Genomic DNA, 14,662 nt, shown 5'->3' with positions numbered 1-14,662 from the left:
TCCTTCTTGAAGCTACTCCATCTGGAACACATGGCCTTGAAGGCCCCCTCTAGGAAATAAGGGTGTTATACAAGAGAGATCCCAGCTGGTAACTGCCACAGCAAGTGATATGCATCACGTCCATTCACAGAGACGTTTGATATTTGAGAGCCTTTTCTTAGGATACTAATGCCAACCATAAGAGCAAGTTATTGTTACTAAGTCTAAGCTCATACTGCTTGCCACACAACAGGCCAATAAATCAAGAGATGAGCTGTTGGGGCAAGGAACAGAGACTTTATTTGGAAAGCCAGCAGGCCAAGGAGATGGTGGACTAGTCTCCCAAAGAACCAACTTCCCTGAGTTAGAATTCAGGCTTCTTTTACACTAAAAGGGGAGGGAGTAAGTCCTGGTTCAGGTCAAACTCTGGATGGGATTTGTTAATTGCTTCCTTCTTGCAGCCATTCACAGGTGAGCCTGGTCAGGATGTTTCTTATGAGCTAAACAAAGGTATTTTAGTTTAACGCTCCTTACCTGAGATGCAGGGTTCTCAGAGATGAGCCATTATGTATAATTTAAGCTTAAAGGCAAGATCCCTTCAGTGATTAACTTAGAATACAAAGATTCTTCCCTATTACATTATTATGGGAAACCTTGATAGTGAATATTTACACTGAAGTGAAAGTCTAGTGGGGTCATTCAGACCATTAGCTCAACAGTAAGACTGAGTGTGTTAAAATATTGCAATACCATCAACTCTGCTTATTTGCTTGTGGTCTCTTGAACAACAGTTTACTTCTCTCAGAGTTTCTTCATCTATGTTCAATTAATATTATTGTTCTAAGAAATAAATGGTTGAGATTGACCATAGCACTGTGTATGGAAGTGACAACCATTCAATAACTATTAGATACACATTTATTATCTCTATACTTTTAAACAGTGAACACATTAACTCATAACAATGGCTCAAAATCAAGTAAACACTTAATTCTGTTTCTGGACTGCGAAAAGTTGCTGAGAAACCTTAAGTTTTAAAAATAGATTTGAAGTTACTTTATATAATATTCACTCAGTTATTCAACCATTACTTACCAAGAGCCTACTCTTTGCCAGGTGCTCTCAAAGCCACAAGGGACCTTGTGGAACAAAATAAAGTCTCTGCCCTCAATAAGCTTACAACGCTAGAGTGGGGGAGAGAGACTCGATTAAACACCCCAAACGAGTGGCCTTAGTGCAGGTCAACGGGGACTTGATCTGACTCACATTCCATCGCAACCAATCTCTACCAACCAACCAATCAGGCGGTCGGGCGTGTGGATACGGAGCGGTCTGTGAAACCTAAGGTAAGCTGGGAAAAGAGACTCTTAGGCTGGACTTAACCCCCTTCAGTGCTGGCTAATGGTCAACTCTTGCCAGGCCCAATGCCAGCTCCTGTCCCCAGAGAGGCCGCTCACCTGGGCTTCCTTTTAGGGAAGGAAAGGGATTTGCGGGCCTTCCTGGTTCCCGCCCGGTTCTAGCGGCCGCCCGGGCCTAGCGGCCTCCCGGCAGGACTGACTCGCCCACAGCTTCCTGAAGGTGGCGCACGCGCGGCGGCCCCGTGTGACCGCGGGGGAGGGCGCGCTGCCCCGGGTCCACGCGGCTCTGCGGAGCTCAGCAGAGAGCGGCGGGGTGAGCGGAAGGCCGCCTCCACCTCTTGGCCTAGGACAGAGCTGCTGGGGCCGTCACACCTTCCACCAAGGCCTCGGGGAAGCCAGACGGGGTTTAGACGGAGCAGCCGCCTGACTTTGCTAACGCGACGTGGACTGCACGGTGCGGACGGTAGGTTGAGGCTCACCTGCTGCTTCCCCCGAGCCAGGCATCGTCCAGGCAGGGTCGGGGGCGGAGTCCCCCTCGCGGCAGTGGTCCAGGGTCCACTACTGCACACACCGAAAGTCCTCCGGGACCGGTGGAGACCCGTTCTCAACACCACCTACCGGCTGAACCTGGGGAAGCCTCTGAGGCCAGCGGTCCTTGGCTTCTGTTACCAAAAGTTAACTTTGGGTCCGTAGTCCTGCTTCCTCTGTCCAGTCTGTGAGAGCTTTCAGGGCTCGTGGTCCATCAGCTGTGCCATCTTGGACTTGGCACGAAGTCCTCCCTCGGCGTTGCACCGGGAAGGGGAAGGCCCGACCTTAAAAGTCAGACTCCTCGGCCCCCAGGGCCCAGCCAGTGTCAGAGCAGTAGATGAAACGTTGTGTTTTCTGCTGGCAGTAGTGCCAGGGAAGGGTCACCTCCGCAGACAGGTCCGGATGCCCTTGGACTGCATTACCAAAGGACCTCCAGTTCAGGGCAGCAGCCAGGACAACACTGTGAGGACAACATTGCAGGCAGAGGAAAGAGTACAAAAATCCTAAGGGGAAAATGAGATTGGTGTGTGCAGGTAGGGAAAGGCAGCCAATGAGGCCAGACCACAGGGATTACAGAGAATAGTAGAAGAACAGAGAAATAGGCAGGGACCATATTTTGTAATATTTTATAGACCACAGTAAGGAGTTTGGATATTCTTTTAGTTGTTTTGGTAAGCTTTTGGAGTGTTTAAAGCTGGGGAGGCATATGCTCCCAGTTGCCCACAGCTGTGTGGAGAATGTGCTGTGTGTGTTTCGGGGGGGGGGGGCGGGGGGCAAGTGTAGAATAAACTCACCTATAAAATGGGATCAAGATAGTACCTACCGAACTCAGAAAATTGTTCCAAATATTTAATGAGTGGATATACGTGAAACTCGTAGACAAATACCTAGTGTATAATAAACACTACAAAGGTGTGTATTAAATAAATAAAAATAATGCTTTATTCAAAGTTGTTGTCAGAATTACAAATACAAGGTGCTTTTGACTTTCAAAAAATATAAAAACTATTTGAAACAGAACATGGAAGGGATAGGCTGTCCTTAAGGTGGGGAATGATGGGCACATCCTATCTGTGATTATTGAACTCTTACTCTTTCTTCAGGTCCAGTTCAGTTATTATCTGTTCTAGAAAAAATTCTAAACCCATACCTTGAATATAACAGTTACTATACCCAGATATGCATTAAAATAACTAATTACAAATTCCATCAGGGCAGGTATTTTCTGTCATTTTTTAAGTCTCCCGTAGTATCTAGTAAGGTGCCTTATATATAGATGGCCATCCAAAATGGGCAGGCATTAGAAGAGAGACATTGAAATTGAACAGTATTAAAGAGAATAAATATATTTGAGGACTGTGAGCACTAAGTGGATGATTAGAAAAAAAAAAATCACAAGAACAGATGTAAATCATATATGTAAAAGCCAGACATTTAGCAGTTAGTCTTACAGATACTATATCTGAAGATACTCTGTTTTACATTGAAATATTAAGAATTTTGTGTTCAGGTCAATTTTCAGCACTCTTATAAACCAATTAAGCAGTAAAGTCAATAGACATATAGAAAAAATGAGCTATACACATATTCTGATAAATCTAGCTCTTGAAAATTATCTCTTCACAGAGCCCATGCCTGAATTCCATTAATTCAAATGGAAATTTTGCATATATTGTACATCAAGTGGAGATGGTGAATAGTTATCAATAGTCTAACCATACTATTTAACTATTTATAATTACAACTGGCCATTCCCTACTATCCTGTCATTCTCTGCTTCTTCCCTGCTTTCTGTTCCTACTTAGTCTTATCACTAGATTACATATTTTATCGATTTGTCTGTGAATGTATATGCACACATGTATATCCTGTGTATGTGTCTATATTCTCCTAGTATAATTTAGAATTCATGAAAGCAAGATTTTTCTTTTGTTCTCTGAGTCATACAACCCCTATAATAGTTCCTGGCACATTTTAAGTGCGCAGTATATGTGTTGAATGAATAGTTGATGAATAAATAAAGGAATCATCCTAGAAAGAAATCAATTTTAGTCATTAGGTAGTAAAGTTTTACTTTAAACAAATCTCATCCGTACAATTCATATTTTTAGTTTTTTCTTTTCATAATTTCTATTTCCTTTTTTGTATTTTGTTATAGTAAAATATCTATAATAGTCATATACTGCAACAGATATCTGAAAGTGGTATGACCCGATGAGTTTATAATCGTCATGATTTTCTTTCTGTCTTTATAAAACATGTCCATGTAAAAATGCAAGAATAGGAGAAACTTCTCTTTTTTTGTGTGTGTGAGCTGATGTGTGATTTCTATTTCCTGTAATTAAAAAAATTAGTATGTTTTACAAATTGTACAAATATGTAGAATATAACATAAGAATAAAATAGAACAATGTATTCAGCTTGACTGACTGGCAGAGCTGTGTTGCTTTCAGAGTAGTTTTGAAGGGGGCAGATAATAGCTGATTACAAAAACTGACATCTTCTATGGTGGGAAAATTAATTAATAGTGTTTTTGCTAAACATAATTTTAATTATTACAACTTCCTGTGAATCCATAATTGTCTTAAGGTAAAATGATTTCAAAATTAATTTTACTTAATTTCCTTTTTACTCATCCATTTAGTAAATACTTTATTAGCGTCTATTGTGTTTCCCACATATGCCACAAGTGTCTGGAGCAAGTATGGTGTTTGAAGCCCGGTGTTAAAATTGTGAAAAAAACAAAGTCTCTGTTCCCATGTATCTTAGATATTAGGAAAGACAGAAAACAAATACATGAAAAGCTTATAATAAGAGTTCTAGAAGAAAATAAAATGGAATAAAGGGTCAGATATTGGTAGGTGATACCACTTTTGATAAGATGATGATGGAAATTATCTCTGAGGTGAAAATATTTTAAAAGAGAGGGAACATGCATCTCAAATATCTGAGGGAGAATATTTCAGGAATAGAAACTGTCAACTGCAGGTATAGAAAGCTCCAGACAATGGTCTGGAGGTTGGGGCTGGAGATACAGCTTCTGTCAACAAAGTGTGTATATATTCTTCCCACTCTTCCACTGCATATGTGGCCTTGGGACTTTTGACTAATAGAGCAATCTAAAACACTACAAGGGTGCGCAGAAGGTGAAGATTTACTATTTTATAATATGGAGCTTATTGTTTATAATCCTATGGTGATGGGGGTTAGAGGAGCTCTACAGAACAGCAGTGGGGAGATTCAGCATTTCTACCTTATCACACATTCCTCACAGTTATCTTTCCCCTTTCTGTAATGTGGAAACAGGTTTTTTTCTGCATAATAGTTAGAGATATATTTTTAACAGTTGATTTATGGCATAATTTATTTCAGAGCAAATTGAACAAACCTGGCTTCTTCAACTTCACTCTCCATCCAGTAACGGTCCTCTCCCTTCAGTTGCCTCGTCCACTTTTTGCCTCTGCTTTACTTCCATATTCTGTTATTTCATTCCTCTATTGCCTTGGCATATGTATGTTCTCACACACACAGGCATACACACACACTTACATGAATGCTATAAATTGCATTTCATACTGCATTTCAGCTTGGTTTGATCATGTCAAAAGCAAGGATCACATTTTCATCCCTTTAAGATTGGTAATATGCAATACATTTGACACCTAAGAGCATAATAAGTATTTGTTACATGAATTAATGCTGTTAGGTTAAGCACAGTAAAGGCATTGAGGCAGGCATGTACAAAGTAACTCTCAGAAACTCAGTTGTTCCATTTGCACTAAAGGTTAAAACATGTGAATGGTTAAAACATGTGAATGTCATGTTCTGCCTTTGTGCCAGCTATTGATAAAGGGGTACATTATCCCCTTTAGTCACTACCAATCTTTAGGTGTTGAATACTATTATTATCCTCATTTTACAGATGAGAAAACTTAGGCATAGAGAGGTTAAACAACTTACTTAACTGCATTCATTTAAAAATAAGAGAAGTTAGATCCTACACCATCTGATTCCATAACCTGTATTTATAAACCTGTGCTACAAAATAGGGTAGAAGATTTTGCTTACAGCAATAAAACCCCTATTCCAACCCACTTAGAAACACTAAAAAGCAAAACTGGTTTCAGGTAGAGCTAGATTCAGTCAAAAAATATTATGGAAACACAGTACTCTCTCTATGTCTTGTTAATGTCCACTGTGCTCCATTTTCAGGCAGATTCTTTTCTTTATACTGTATATTTAGCTTCTAGCAGCTTCGGCCTACATTCTAATCCCTTAGCAGCATCAGTTATAAAAGGGACATGATCTTTTCTAAGGATTGCCTTTTGTTTCACAAACTGGACCCCATACACACAGGGGAAGGGGAGACTGAAGAAAGAGGCAAGCCATTCCAGATTGGTAGGTGGCAGATTTAATAAGCAAGGGAACTTAACATGAGGCTTGTGTTGGGCAGCTGCAAGACAAGGGGATCTCCACACCTGCCCACCAGAATCTTAAAGTTTATACAGAGGCTTAACTGAGTTTAGTCATGTACACTGTCCATATGGTCTCAATACGACCTTACTCTCTCAAGGCTGCATTCTCGAAAATGGCTCTAGCTGTGGGAATGGTGGACAGCATGTAAGTTCCAAGGACAGGGAAGGGGGTGAGGAGCCCCCAAATGCCCAGGTCCATTTCATGGGTCAATCTGTGGTAATATCGTCTCCAGTATTACCGAGTCCAAGCTTGAACTGCTTGCTGCACAACAGGCCAATAAATAGAGAGATGCATTGTTGGGGCAAAGAATAGTGACTTTATTCGGAAAGCCAGCAGATCAAGTAGATGGTGGACTAGTATCCCGAAGAACCATCTTCCCGGAGTTAGAATTCAAGCTTCTCTTATACCAAAAGGGGTGTGTGTGTATGGTTGTTGCTACAAACTTCTTGGTGCCAGAATCCATTGATCTTGCAGCTAAGTAGGTCTGGTCACAGTGTTCCTATAAACTTCCAATAAGGCAAATGGCATTCTCTGTTCTGCAACATTTTATCTCTATATGAATGGAAAAGTGTTACATCTTTAAAGGTCAGAGCCTTGAAAATGGGCTATCCTGTATATTTCAGGCTATAAGCAACATTCTTAACTTGTAGCAAAAGCAATAGAATACAAAGGTTAAAGTAAAAGAAACATCCATTATGGAATCAGATTTGTCCTTCCCCATTACACCATGACCTCCTCCAACATTACCGTCCTTCTCCAGAAGTCTCTTCAGGTCTGGATGGTGTGATTAGGGCCAATTGTCCCCTTCTGAACTGTGGTCTTTGATATAAAAGGCTCAGATGGGCTGGCTTTCAGTCACATGCCCACTCTGAACTACAGGTGGGGTCAAATACTCCACCCTCTCTCCAAGTAAACACATAGATTGAGGGTTGGGGAGAGAATCATTTTAAGTAAAACGTGCAGTTTCCAGAAGAAGGGTCAAACTACACTGAGTAAACAAAAAGTATATGTGCCTATTAGCTGTAAATAATGGTTCATTCAAGTCATTTAGATAATTAAATGCCAAAAGTAGGAGTTGACATTATACATTCTAGATAATAGGAAACTATTAATCATGGATATAAAGATGTGTTCTCAAAGAATTCTATAGGCTCTTAGAGGAAAGGCAGTGAGTCTATATTTTTTACCATTGTATCCTCAAAACTTAGAATGGTACCTGGCACAGAATGACTGCATAATATATTTGCTGATTGGAGTTAATGTAACTGACTTGAACAATTAATTATCGGTTCCTGTGAGACACCACACAAAACTTTTCAATCTAATCTTACATCTTATCTTTCTTATCCATTCTCAGAATTTTAAACTAATTTCTGTATTATAATTCTGTGTATGGTGATAAATAATATACCTAAATCTCCTGCCTTAACTGCTTCTCTGAACTTCTTAACCATAATGAAACTTTCCGACTAGTTTTCTCACTAGTTCAGAATGTTTAAAACTGAACACATTACCAGTTCTCCAAAGTTTGTTTCTTTTTCTAAATATCAGTTTAATGTATTGTACCACCTTGTGTGTTTGGACTTAATTACAAAAGCTTGAAATCTAAAATCATTTCAGATCTCTCTTTTCTATCTCTCTGTGCTTGAACAAGTGTGAACTTTTGAAAAAGTTCTCCCAGTTTTACTGCCTCACTATTTTTCATATGTGTCCTCCAGCCTAATCAATTGCGGGAACTTAGTAGGGGCCTTATATAATGTCTGGATTATCAAAATAATTACCCTTATTTTTCAGCTTTATTGAGGTTTAATTGACAAATAAAATTGTAAGATATTAAAGTGTACAATGTGATGATTTGATATATTTATACATTGTGGAAGGATTACCCCCCTTAAGTTAATTAACACATTGATCACTTTTTTTTTGGTGAGAGTATCAACCTTTAAGTTGTACTCTTGGTAACTTTCAATTATACAATACAGTATAATCAATTTTAGTCACCATGCTATACATTAGATTCTCAGACCTTATTAATCTTATAACTGAAAATTTTTACCTTTTTACCAACATTTTCCTGTTTCCCCCATCCCCAAGCCCCTGGCAACCACTTTTCTGCTCTCTGTTTCTGTGAGTTCAATTTTTTTTTTTTGAATGTCCACCTATAAATGGTATCATACAGTATTTGTCTTTTTCTGTCTGGCTTATTTAATTTCGTATAATGTCTGTGAGGTGGTTCATCCATCTGTTGGAAAGAACAGAATTTCCTTCTTTTTTAAGGCTGAATACGATTCCTTTTGAGATATATATTAGAAAGATAGATGGATGGATAGATAGATAGATAGGTGGATAGATATCACATTACCTTGATCCATTCATCTGTTGACAGATACTTAGGTTGTTTCCATACCTTGGCTACTGTAAATAATGCTGAAGTGAACATGGGAATACAGATATCTCTTTGACATAATGGTATAATTTCCTTTGGATGTATATCTAGAAGTGGGATTGCTGGATATCATATGGTAGTTATATTTTAAATTTCTTGGATAACCTCTATACCGTTTCTATAGAGGCTACACCAGTTTACATTCCTACCAACAGCATACAAGGGTTCCCTTTGGTCACATTCTCATCAGCATTTGTTACCTCTATTTTTTTTAAATAATGCCAACCTAACAGGTGTTAGGTGATATCTCATTGTGGTTCTGATTTGTATTTCCCTGATAATTAGTGATGCTGAGTAACTTTTTATGTACTTGTTGGCCATTTGTATGTCATCTCTGGAAAATTATCCATTCAGATAGTTTGCCTATTTTTTAATTGGGTTATTTCTGTTTTTTTCCTATTGAATTGTATCAGTTCCCTATATATTTTGGATATTAACCCCTTATCAGATACGTTGTTTGCAATATTTTCTCTCATTTCATACGTTGCCTTTTCATTTGGTTGATGGTTCCCTTTGCTGTGCAGAAACTTTTTCATTTCATGTAGTGCCACTTGTTTATCCTTGCTTTTGTTGCCTTTACTTTTGGTGTCAAATCCAAAAACTCCTCGCCAGAAACAATGTTGAGGAGCTTACTTCCCAAGTTTTCTTCTACAGGGTTTATGGTTTCAAGCCTTTAATCCATTTTGAATTCAATTTTGTATATAAGATTAGGCGTCCAGTTTCATTTGTTTTGTATATGGCAATCTAGTTTTCTTAACACCATTTATTGAAGAGACTATTTTTTCTCCATTGTGTGTGCTTTTTTCACAAAAATTAATAGACCATATATACATGGATTTATTTCTGGGCTGTCTATTCTGTTCCATTAATCCATGTGTCTATTTTTATGCTTATACTATACTGTTTTGATTACTATAGCTTTGTAATACAGTTTGAAATCAGGAAGTGTGATGCCTCCAGCTGTGTTCTGTCTCAAATTGCTTTGGCTGTTTGGGGTCTTTTGTGGTTCCATATAAAACTTACAATTTTTTTCAAATGTCACTGGAATTTTTGTAGAGATTGCATTGAATCTGCAGATCACTTTGGGTAGTATAGACATTTTAACAATATTCATTCTTCTAATACATTAACAGCATGAGATATGTTTCCATTGTATTTTCTTCAGTTTCTTTCATCAATGTCTTAATAGTTTTCAGTGTGTAGATCTTTCGCTTCCTTGGTTAAATTTATTACTGAATATTTTATTATTTTTGATTCTGTTGTAAATGTGGTTGTTTTCTTAATTTCTCTTTCTGAGGGTTTATTGTTAGTGTGTAGAAATGCAACTGATTTTTGTATAATCAGTTTGTATCCTGAAATTTTATTGAATTTATTAATTCAGTTTTTTAAAATTGAATCATGATTTTCTATATATAATATCATGTCATCTTCAAATAGAGACAATTTTACTTTTTCCTTTCTAATTTGAATGTCTTTTATTTATTTTTCTTTCCTGATTGCTCTGGCTAGAGTTTCCAGTACCATGCTGAATAAAAATGGCAGGAGTGGACGTCATTGTCTTATTCCTGATCTTAGAGAAAAAGGGTTTAGCATTTCACTATTGAGTATGATGTTAGCTGTGGTTTTTTTGTATACAGACTTTATTATGTTGAGGTATTTTCTCCATAGCCAGATTGTTGAGAGTTTTATCATGGAAGGATGTTGAGTTTTTTGAAATGCTTTTTCTGCACCTATTGAGATGATCATCTGATTTTTATCCTTCACTTTGTTAACATATTATTGACCGGGAGATTTTTGCAGAAACTAATGCCTGAGGCTGGTGATTGTTATGTAAGTGAATATTGAAACACCCAAGTTTGAGTAAATATCAACAACTTTTTTTTGCACTTAATGTATTTATTTGGAACTTTGTACATATCTTACTAAAGCATTCTAATATTTCATTAGAGTATGATAGGCAGTATAGCAGGCACCTCTGTGCAGGGGAACAGACATCTATTACAAATATACCGTGTTTCACTGTGCTTTCCCCTGGAAGAGCATACTCTACACTTTCTGGAGGCATTTTTTTAGTCCTCTGGGTATTATTTTCGCTAGAGTATGTTCTTTTATTTTACCTGATAGTCGACAAGGTGGATCTTTGTGGGGGGCTCTTTTAGAAATGCCACAAGAAGGACCAAGTGTGGGACTACGTTCACCAGAATGGTGAGTTACCCATTCTCTAGCTACTACTAACAAAAAGTGCTTGTAAGTCATTTTATTCTGTGCATTAAGGCTACAATAAATTTTAAACACATTGAATAAATTACTCAAATAGATAGTTCTATTTGCAATTACTCAAATTACTCAAATAGAAACCCACTTTCTTATACTATTTTAGACTTTTCCAGAGGATATTGAAGTTTTCCACAATTGATCGGATCGATCAACTCCTTTCATATATTTATTATACTCTAATATACAAGTGGGCTTAGTTATCTGATGGCCAGTCCTCCTGTCTTTCTTGTAGCTGCTGTGGAGGCATCATGAATAGTTGTCATCATGTGGACTAACCTCTTGTCTTTCCATATAAGAAGAATCACTTCTCCCTTCTGTAAGAATGTCCTTTCTCCCCTCTGTAGATTTTTAGATTTCTCCCTTAATTAGTTTGGTAGACCATGATTCTCTATAGTCCCACATACCCTGCTTTTATTTTTCAACAATATTTCAGATGTGTACATGCTGTTGTAACAATTGTCTTGGTAAATATGATGCCATGAACCAAGATGAGGTTGTAGGACCGATCATATTGTTTCTTGCAGTTTCTTTCCTTCACCTGTGTAAATCTCAAGAATGCATATATATCCAGTTTCACTTTTGCTAACCATCCTGACCAAAATTCTATATTTTGTAAGTTTTCCAGTATTATAGGTTTTGAATCTGAGTCATCCTCTCCACTTTATCATTGCCTCATCAAGTGATAGCTCTTGTTTGGGTATGTAGATTGATTTATTGGTAGAAAATATCCAAAAGAGGTTTAGCTTTTGACATTCTGTCAACAGGAAGTGGAGGTTCCTAGTTATCGTTAAAGTGTAGAAATGTCATTATTTGTTTGAACCTTCTTCTTGTCATAATTTTTGGAAAAATAGGTGTTTCAGGTAAGGGATCAGTTGACCAATATTCTTTCCAGTGTGACTTTCTTACTTGTCACATCAAAATTATTAACCCGGGCTTCCCTGGTGGCACAGTGGTTGAGAGTTCTCCTGCCAATGCAGGGGACGTGGGTTCGTGCCCCTATCTGGGATGATCCCACATGCCATGGAGCGGCTGGGCCCGTGAGCCATGGCTGCTGAGCTGGTGCATCTGGAGCCTGTGCTCTGCAACGGGAGAGGCCACAACAGTGAGAGGCCCGCGTACCACACACACACAAAAAATTATTAACCCAAGAAACTTTTTCATGTCACTATTGGTTACATCAGTCCATTTTAAAGCCTTATACTTTTTATTTGATTTTTCATTCTGTTGTTGATACAAATTTGTTTGAGAAGCAACCAACTTGAAAAAGTCATTACCAAAAATTAATTCTGTTATTTCATTAACATTTTGAGGGTTATTACCTTCAATAGTTACACCTGACACACCTGTAAAGTCTTCTAATTTTCATGAAATGTTGTCTTCAATCCACTCTTCTGTAGAAGCAAAGAGCATTCTCCAGCACCGTGAGTTTCATTTTCACTCTCCATATCAGAATCAATCACCAAGGTTTTTGGTCTTTTCATTGGTCTAATATTCATAATGTCTGAATCAGAACTATATTCTGAAGAACTATCATCTTCTGAGACGCTAGTATATATGTCACTCGGACAATCAGAGAAAGTATCTGCATAAAATTCACTGAAAAATTCTTCTTCACTCAAAATTCCACAATGTATCATTTTTGAAAATTTCACGGTAATAAACTTGCATTTATAATATACACAAGGTTGGAACAAAAACCTAACAAAGTGTGAATGATAATGACAATCATAAGTTGTATAATGAACCCTTGATCAATTTTAAGTTCTAACTACTTTGCATGGTGATGTTAATTGTATCACTCTCTAAAAACGTATTAATATGTCTCCTGTCAATAATGTGTTAATGTGGCATATCACATTGATTGATTTGTGGCCATTGAAGCATCCTTGCATCCCTGTAATAAATCCCACTTTACTATGTTGTACAATTCCTTTAATATCCTGTTGAATTTGTTTTGCTAATATTTTGAGGAGATATTTGCATCTGTGTTCATCAGGGATATTGTCCTGTGATTTTCTTTTATTTGCAGTGCCTTTGTCTGGTTTTGGTAAAGGGTAATGATGGCCTGTAAAATGAGCATGGATGTATTCCTTACTCTCCTACCTGCTGCAGGAATTTGAGAAGGTTGACATTAGTTCTTCTTTAAATGTTTAGTATAATTCACCAGTGAAGCCATCTGGTCCTGTAATTTTTGTTGTTGTTGTTGGGAGTTTTTCTCTTTTTTTCTGATTTAATTTCCTTATTAGTAATTTGTCTGTTCAGATTTTCTGTTTCTTCCTGATTCAGTCTTTGGAGGTTTTATGTTTCTAGGAATTTATCCATTTCTTTTAGGTTGTCCACTATGTTTCCTTATAATTGTTCATAATAGCTGCCTATTATCCTTTCTTTATATTTGTGTGGTATCAGTTGTAATGTCTCCTCTTTCATTTATAATATATTTATTTGAGTCCTCTCTCTTTTTTCTTGGTAAGTCTAGCTAAAGTTTTGTCCATTTTGTTTATCTGTTAGACAGCTCTTACTTCCGTTGATCTAATTTGTTAAGATTCTAAGCATATTAAATTCTAGTTTATTAACACTCATTTTGTGTTCTAACTTATGATCTATCCTGAAGAATGTTCCATGTGCTCTTGAGAAGAATGTGTATTCTGCTGCTGTTGGATACAGTGTTCTGTAACTGTTAAGACTATCTTGTCTAATGTCCATTGTTTGCTTATTGAGTTTTTTGGCTGGATGATCTATCCATTGTTGAGGCTTTTTACTATTATTGGATTATTGTCTATTTTTTCCCTTCAGATATGTTAATATTTGCTTTGTATATTTACATGCTTCTATATTGGGGGAATAAATAGTTATTAATATTATATTCTCTTGATGAATTGATCCCTTTATCATTATATAATGACCTTCTTTGTCTCTTGTTATAATATGGTTTAAAGTCTGTTTTGTCTGATATAAGTATTGCTACCCCTGCTTTCTTTTGGTTTCCATTTGCATGGAATATATTTTCCATCCCTTCACTTTTAGTTTATATGTGTCCCTAAAGTTGAAGTGTGTCACTTGTAGGCAGCATATAGTTGGATATTGTTTGTTTTTATCCACTCAGCTACTATATTTTTTGATTAGGAAATTTACATTTAAAATAATTATAGATAGGTATGGACTTGCTCTTGACTTTCTTCTGATTTATCTAGTATGATGTTGAGCCCACTGTTGATTTTTTCAGTTCAATTATTGTTTTGTTCACCTCTGTGATTTCTGTTTGGTATTTTAAAAATATTTTCTATCTTTTCATTGAAATTCTTAGTTTATTCATGATTTGCTCTCCTTAACTCAGGGAGCACATTTATTTTGAACCCTCTATCAGATAAGTGACTTATCCCTGTTTTATTACGATCTGTTTCTGGAGATTTATCTTGTTCTTTTTTTTTTTTTTGGAGAACATTCCTTTGTGTCTTCATTTTCCTTGGCTCTCTGTTGGTTACTGGGCATTAGATAAAACAATGTCAGTCTTCACGGGGTGGGAGTGATGGTGTCTCATGTAGGGGAGGAACCTTGTCAGTCAGCTCAGCCCAAGTACTTACCTGGTTGATTTTCAGCC

This window comes from Delphinapterus leucas, chromosome 1 (genome assembly GCF_059928025.1).
Source record: "Delphinapterus leucas isolate spDelLeu-1000000601 "Yukka" chromosome 1, BTC_Dleu_Yukka2, whole genome shotgun sequence".
NCBI classification, from domain to species: Eukaryota; Metazoa; Chordata; class Mammalia; order Artiodactyla; family Monodontidae; genus Delphinapterus; species Delphinapterus leucas.
The sequence above is the reverse complement of the archived record's forward strand: the minus strand, read 5'-3'. Positions refer to the sequence as shown.